The sequence below is a fragment of the Saccostrea cucullata genome, unplaced genomic scaffold, assembly GCF_032062105.1.
Source record: "Saccostrea cucullata isolate Sc308-1 unplaced genomic scaffold, CSIRO_AGI_Scuc_v1 ctg886, whole genome shotgun sequence".
Classification (NCBI taxonomy): Eukaryota; Metazoa; Mollusca; class Bivalvia; order Ostreida; family Ostreidae; genus Saccostrea; species Saccostrea cuccullata.
In genome coordinates, this window is record NW_026924729.1 from 118544 (window position 1) to 126786 (window position 8243).

Below are 8243 nucleotides of genomic sequence, written 5' to 3' on the forward strand. Positions count from 1 at the left end.
AATCTGTTTCTTGGTAACTTAACGTCCCTCTCGAGAATTTTACTTTCATATTAAGACCCATCAACTTGCCGATGGAGGAATGCAAATTAATACGTATACCCGGCTCTCAGACCCATTGAGCAGTGAGCGAACTTTTTCATGCCATCACCTTAAGTTACCTTGGACACGTTGATACAGTCTCCTATGCATCCACGTTCTGTACGTGGACCAGATCCTTACTCCGCAACTCTTACCACTGCACCACGCGGGCAACCACAAAATAAAATAAATGTTCAAACATCGTCACCACGTTGATTTTAGTCAAAAAGAGCACAATGAGGCAAAACTTTAATGAAAGGGATTGAAAAGTGTTCTTTGTTTTATAAAAAAAAGGTCAAATACAAACAGGAGCTCAACTTACTTCCAAAGTGAATGTGAATAAAATCAAATCCCTTCAATGTATATCCTTAAAGCCGTTTAATCCGAAACAGGCACATATTATTTTACACAATAAAAGTATGTCATTACATAGAAAATATATAAAAATAAATTAAAAGATTGATTTTATTACAACAATTCTTACAACGAAAACATAGATCAAAAACCTTATTGACAAACAGAAGTTCCTGACGGGAAGTTAAGATCTGTTGTGAAGTCACCTCTGAAAAAAAAATAAATTTCTCGGTTTTACTGTAAACGTATTATATTTGGCTGTGTATTCTTTTAGCGTTTTTGGCGGAAAGCAATATCCGCTAATTCAAGTACAACGCTAAATGTCTCGCACATGCACCTATAAAGAAGAATATTAAGATATGCGCTTTATCAAACCCACGCTAACTTGTTCAAAATCCAATTTCGACGTGCTAAATATAATACATTTACAGTATCTAATTATAAAGATAATTCAAACCCGAGTATTTCTTTTTCTATTTGTAAAAGCCATAGAAGTCATAATAACCTTTTAAAAATTAAGAAATTAATTGAATATAATCCATAGTAATTTTTATTTTAATATATATTTAAGGTCTTCAATCCCTAAAAGGAAGAAATTCAATGAAATTGAAAATATAACAGATATGTAGGCATTCAATACTCAGTTTATTTAGACATAGTTCCCATTTATTACTGTAAGTATGTTTCGTGGGATGTGTCCTAATTCATGACCTTGAACTTTGGTAAGAGTTATCTCCCCTTTTTTTAATTAATAAAAAAAAATCAATTAAGTAGATTCACTGGTTCAATAATTACAAGAATGCTTAAATAAATATGATACCCATTGTTAATTTTTAGACCTAATCATTAAAACTAAAAGAAAATAATTTATTCAAACACAATGTATATAGAATATGAATTTATCTAGTAGCATTGAAGCCGCACAGGGATAAGGAATGTAGAGAATATCGCTAAAACGATGAGCGTATTCGTGATTTACATCAAAAGTGTAAGGGCATAGACTATTTTGTTTGAGCTGAAATTTGGAATATTTATTGCTCATATAGTGTATATTTTGAAAAGTGCTGGGAGCTGATCCTGGTCTGCATAACATTAATTTTATTTATAACAGAATTAAAGCGAATTGGAATTTAGCTATTATAAGCATTTTTAGCAAAAATGTTAAGTATTTCGCAAACAGCACTGACTAGCTCCCAGCACTTTTTGGGTGAAGGATATAAACCTCTTTTAATGTGTATCAATTTTTTTTCTTGAAACACAAGCTTATGCCTTTGAACTATCCCCATTTCCTACATTCAGCTTAACAATTCTATTTTTATTCAAATCACGTGACAAACAGCTGATACGTGCGATGTAACTGGTAATAACTACGGCCCAGTCCTATCCATTATTGATAGCTATATTACATTTTCGACAAGTATTCAGTTGCTTTGTTATTTTTTTTTAAAAGAAGCAATACATATTAAAATGGTGCAAAGGTCACGTTTTCCTTATTGGTCCTTTACATAGCTGAGTAACTTTTGAATTTTGATATCTTTTAATTTAAAAGAAAAAGGCTTTGGAGATATAATTTGACAAAAGTTGAAACAATTTATGGACGATTATTTTTCAAGAAGAAAGATGAATTATATTTTTTCGCGATTAGAATCGGACCAAGCGGCTTTAAGTCCCAATAAAAAAATCCTTTACATATCACGTGGATATGAGTAAGATAAATTTGTGCCCTTGATTTATATTAGATACATATTGGAATTGTTGGCGTGGTCATTAATGAGCGCTACACGTTTATGCCGTATATTCTACTAACATAAATTATTTCGCAGTAGTATTCATGAGTTAGCGCATTATTGCCTGCGCAAAAGCCGCTTAAATATTAACCACGCTATTTCAAGAATAAGTATTTGGTCTGGATATGAATAAAATAGAGAGGAAATAACTGGTATGTATGATTTTGAGAATGAGATGGGCCATGTTCTTTAAATTCAAATCTTTGATTGAAGTTTACCTATGCCACTCTTCACAAAATAGGATTTTCGAGTTTGGACATTTACAAGCTTTTCAGGGTAGATAACATTTTTTCCTCGGCCTGTGCCCCCCCCCCCCCCTTTGCTTTCAAAAAACACTGCTACATGACATAATTTTTTTTTAATATTATTCATGATAATATGTTTTATGCATGCATATGTAATTTTCCATTCCTGTAGTTAGAATGTAGTGATTGTAGTATATTTTATATATTGTATATGTATGTTATGCATAGTTTAATGTTTTGGGGAATTGCTTTCATTAGTCGTTAGCTAAGGTCAGAGATATCATGTGATTGTTACATGTATCACTGGTAGATGCTGCAAATGTTTGTACACACTATTTTCGTAAGAAAAACATATATTTTAAGCTTAAGTGTTTTATATATTTGTGTTTTTTTGAGTATTGTCATGATGTTAATTTATTTTTTGGGAGATCCATTAAAAGATGTAGATACAAATTGTAGAAAGTTAAAGGATCTCCCAAATTTCATGTATTTTACTTGTGTCTTTAATAAATGACGTATTTACAACCATACTCATTATTGGTTATTTCTTCAATCTGAAAAATAACAGAGCTGCGAGATACTTTGTTTGAAATTTACAATTTTATCATATGGAAGGCATTAATGTATATTTTATAGTTTTATCAAAGTGACTGTTATATAAACAACTGTCTCTTTTTTTATATACACATTTAATGGAGCTGGACTTTTCTTTGTGCAAAATTACAGTTGTGTTACATTTTTGAAGAAATGTATTTGAAGTTGAAATGGAGTGAATAGGTTTTTTACGTCTGTTCATCATTCTTTTTAACATCAGCAAGCCTTACATCGATGCTTTTCACATTTCGATGCGATAGTCGTAACTGCAATGTGATTATGAAATTTATGAGTCCAACAAACATGTTTATACTTTTTGTATTAGGTGATGCGGTTAAGTAATGTATCAAGTTTCACGGTCAACAAAGTCTTAAACGAACCCTTGTTCTCGTTGTCTCACATTTGATGATAATGTGGTAGATGATTGTACAAATTAAACATTCTCATAACATTTGAAAATAATACACGTAACCATTTATTACTTTTATACTTTCCTCTATCACTGATTTATCCTAACAGTTGGTACTTTTCTTTGCTTAATTTTTTTTAGTGATATTGTTTATTGTTATTTTCTTTCCTTCTGTTTTATAAATAATCTCAGTCATATTATCATATATTGTCGAAGCAATTGAAAATGCTCTTTGGAAAAGTCAACATTAGCTGTTTTAAATTATTGCAATCCGATTTCAAGCCGGCTATTACGAAACAAATTAAGAATTGATACAAAAGTTTTTTTTTGCATCAGACACTTCTAATAGATTTATTTATTTAATCATTTCAGAAAACCAATATGTTAAGTTTATAAAACAATATTCATTTTAAGCAAAATTTTCATGGCATCCCCATCACCCAATTGTTTTTCTTAGGCTAGCATATCTTTACTGCTTTTTTTAGTATAGAATAGAATAAAAATTTTCAGCAAAGGATATTGAAACAAATTCAAACTTAACAAGTTAATTTAAGGACTTGATATTGGATGCGTAAAGGTAGTTTCAGTAAGTTTGGCTATTAAGTCACAATTAAGCTGCAACTTAAAAGTGGCTTAATGGTAGCTTAATGAAGTCTGGACGTAAAACATACAAAAATTGCAGCTTAAAGGTGGCGTAATAGAAACGTAATTAATTTTGGACATTAAGATAGGTCGCAGATTTACATGTAAACATTCGCGCCTTCTGCGCAGTATGACGCGCATAAGTCGTAAAAGAAAAGTTCGGTTAAAAATTATTCTTAAATAGTTTTAAATGGTCTTTACTCATAAAAAAAAATAAAAGGAACCCATATACAGTAAAACTCGGTTAGTACAAACACGGTTATTGCGAATTCACGGTTATAACGAAGTCATCTTGGATCCCCAGATACATATATTTAATGAATTTCTTATACGGTTATAACGAATTACGGATATAGCGAAGTAATTTTATAAGTCCCAGCGACTTCGTTATAACCGAGTTTTACTGTAGGAGTTTTCAATGCTTAAAATATAATCAGAAATATCAATGTACGCACTTCCAGTGTTTTGATAAACAACTTCATTTCATGCACCGGGTTCAATAAGAAAAGCTCACATGAGCCTTCTGCTCAGGTTAGTTAAAAATTGCCTTTTTCGCTCTTTGCCGACCGACTGACGAAAATGGTCACACTCAGAACCTATTTCAATTTCCATGAAATGATTGTTTTTTTTTAATTCTCACGTAATCAAACCAATTTTGTGTTCACATAGTTTTGCCCTGATCTTCTGTCTAGCTGTCTGTTTTTCAGCGAAGAAATTAAGCTTCGTAATAACTTTTAATTGAGTGTTTCTATGGCTTTGATTTTAAATATGTGTATATGTGATAAGGGATTCTTTGATTACCAATATACTTCACCTTTTGATCTTGACCTTGGAGTTTGATCATTTTTGCGAAGCATTTTCCAAAACCAAACATAAGCAATGACTTTGGAGTAATTGGTGTAAGTACTTTCATACATCACATGTCTTTTGATAGAGATAAGACCTTTCCATGGGTATTAAGATTTTTAACCTTTTAATGTTTTGTTTTTACCTTAAAGTTTTTCAAAATTTTAAAAAGCTTTTACTTTGACCATTACGTTTTAAAAATAATCATTAAGGTTATTATATTTATTAGTATGTAAAAGGCATATCTATTTGTCAAAACCTTTCAGAAAATGCCGACAATTTTAAAGGTTTGACCTCGACATTAGAGTTTGTTTAAAAAAAAAAAGCAAGTGTTGCAATAATCTTGAAACAGTTTATTTTATTGCATCATTCTTTCACATGAGCATTTTGTATGATAAGAAATCTTCTTCTTGGCTCCACTAATTTTGAACCATAGCTTGGAATTTCACCAAATTTGAAAAAAAGCATTTAGCTGATCCTAACGTTTGACTGAATTGTGCTTTGGTTTTCATCGGAACATTTATAATTACTGAGACAGGTTCTTTGTTTGGACTCTGAACTTGACTTGGAGTAAACAAACATACCATTTCACAAGTGTATTTTTTATGACAAGAACATTCCATCTTTGGTCCATTAATTTTTACCCTGACCTTGGAATTTAACGCACTTTGAAAACATTAATATTTGTGTTAACTTTTGAACGGATGCTGCTTTTGTTTTCATATTTCATAGGAATATTTACCATGACAAATTTTTCTTAATATTATAGGGAGCATTAGTGTTGTTCATTACAAATCTGGTTTTCATTTACTGAGGAATTTGGCAACAACTATTTCAATTAATTTAATACCTTTTATTGTATTTCAGTAATTATACAAAATTGAAAATTTGAAAACTCTTACTTGTATATGTCCAGCCATGGAATAAAGATCCTTCTGGGTTGTCATTGTCAGTGTCTTGTTTGTGAACTATGCCATCCAGTCTCTTAGACATGTCCATAACAACTATATAAAACGCTCTTCTTGAGAGGTAAATCTGATGACAGGCGTAATACGCTACTTGTCCAGCAAAGTCCGTCATACTTATGATCTCTTTCCCTTTACTTTCAGTGGAACGATGTTGATCTTCCTCTTTAAAATCTGATTGCAATAAAACAATTTATACCTTAAGAAATATAATTCCATAAACTGTTAATCACTTTTTGTCCGCGAGAATTTAAATTTCGCGTAATAACGTTCTCTGTGCTCGCAAAAATGTCATTATCGCGAATAATATATTAAATGTTTTCAATTAGATAATATAGAGCAGTTACCAAAAAAATGGAATAAAGATTGTCTCGCTAATAAAGGAACTATGTCTTTTTCCCGAAAAAAAGTATCTCGAAAATAAAGTGATCTACAGTAAAGAATTGAAGTTTTGTTATGAACATACAGACCCTAAGACGTTGTACTTCCCAAAAGCGTGCACAATTTCTACGCTTTTAATTTAGTGCAAACCGTGTACAGCTTTGTGTAAACCGTGCAGCTTTTCACACAAACCGTGTAGCGTTTCATGTAAGCGTTTTGTGCAAACGGTGTAGCGTGCGTGCGAGAATTGTGTGAAAAACGTGCGAATTTCGTACAAGAATCGTGTGAGAAACGTGAAAGATTCATTCGGAAGTTATTTTATTTTAGATATGGCTATCAATAGGTCAGAATGTCAAATTTTGTTAGTATGTTATTATTTGGAATTATTTTTCTTGATGTTTTTTAGGATCCTAAAAAGATGGAACAAAAAAATAAAATTACAATGTAATGTATAAATTACTTTTGTATGCGTTTTTTCCTCTAACAAAAAAGTGTCTTTAAATTAATTCATTATGATTCTTTGCAAATAGGAGCATTGTTAATTTTCTCATAAACTACCATGGATGCGTTTGAATATCTCAATTGTTTCGTCACAATACCGCACTTGACGTAGTGCAAACTGGTTTGCTTTTAAAATGACAGTTGAATGCATAAATTTTTGGCTACACATAAGAAAATAATGTAAGTATAAGAAATGAATATAATTTATGAAGATTCATGAAGCATATGACCTACAAAGCTTCACGCCAATGTATCGACGAACAATGAACCCCATCCAATAATGACAAAAAAATGACCCCCACCCGTAGAAAGAAAAAAATATTTTTTGTGGAAAAAAAGTCCCACGGGTCATTATTTTATATGTGAGTTCTATAAAAAAAGTATACCCCCGTTGAGAAATGCAAAGTTTTAAGCAAATGTGTTAAGTGATACTTTAAAAGATACTGAACATTTAAATTTTGACTTAAGCCTCTTCGCAGTGTATGGTCTAGGGGCCAAGGTCCTAAGTCAACACATTGTCATTGGTTCAATAGGAACGTTTTGACTCAGGCTTGCAAGGATTAAAACAATATAGTGTAATATTAGAATTTTTAAATCAAATACTAGTGCCACAAATATCAAAAATGTCTAATTTAGAAGTATGACAAAAAAGGACGTGCAACATGCTGATATTGTGGACCTTTATCATGGATCTTTATCATGTTATGTTTTATAAAATCACATATTAATAAAAATCTGAGGAGAAATAAAAAAACAAACAAACAAAATCCCGATAACGACCATTAAGACAATGTATAAAGCAAATTTTAAAAAATTTTATTCATATTTGTTATCAATAAAGAATTATTTGATAGGGGTAATGAAATAATAACGGCTCAATTCCAAATGTGTACACTATTATACAATGTACAACCAACACTTGGTGATCTAACACTTATTCTGACACACATATTCCGATTGAAGAGTAAAGTGAAGATGCACAATGGCACTATGTAAAAAAGAATCTGCGTGTTAAATTTCATTTAGCGGTATAAGAGGAGTTGTGTATAATAGAGGGGTAACTTAGAGCGTAATAGACGGAAAGATATCCCGATCACTATATAACCTCTCGCTTTTCGAGCGTGGAGTATAATACTACTAATATATAATATTGCTACATTTTTTGTCAGTTTGATGACTCTCCATTATCGAAAAACAAAGTTCACCTAGCCCTTTGGGCTCGATAAATCTTTTACTCCTTGAAATTCTTAATCATCGTATTTACCTTAGAATAGCAATATTTGTATAATTTAATGAAATCAACATATCATAAATTTATTCCCTATTTAGCTCAGATGAGCATTTTGGACAAAAGGTAACTTCATCTTATTTATTTATTAATTTTTTTTTGCCTTCTAAAAGTTATAACTTTGATCCACAAGGGGGTCATTAATCTCCGGGT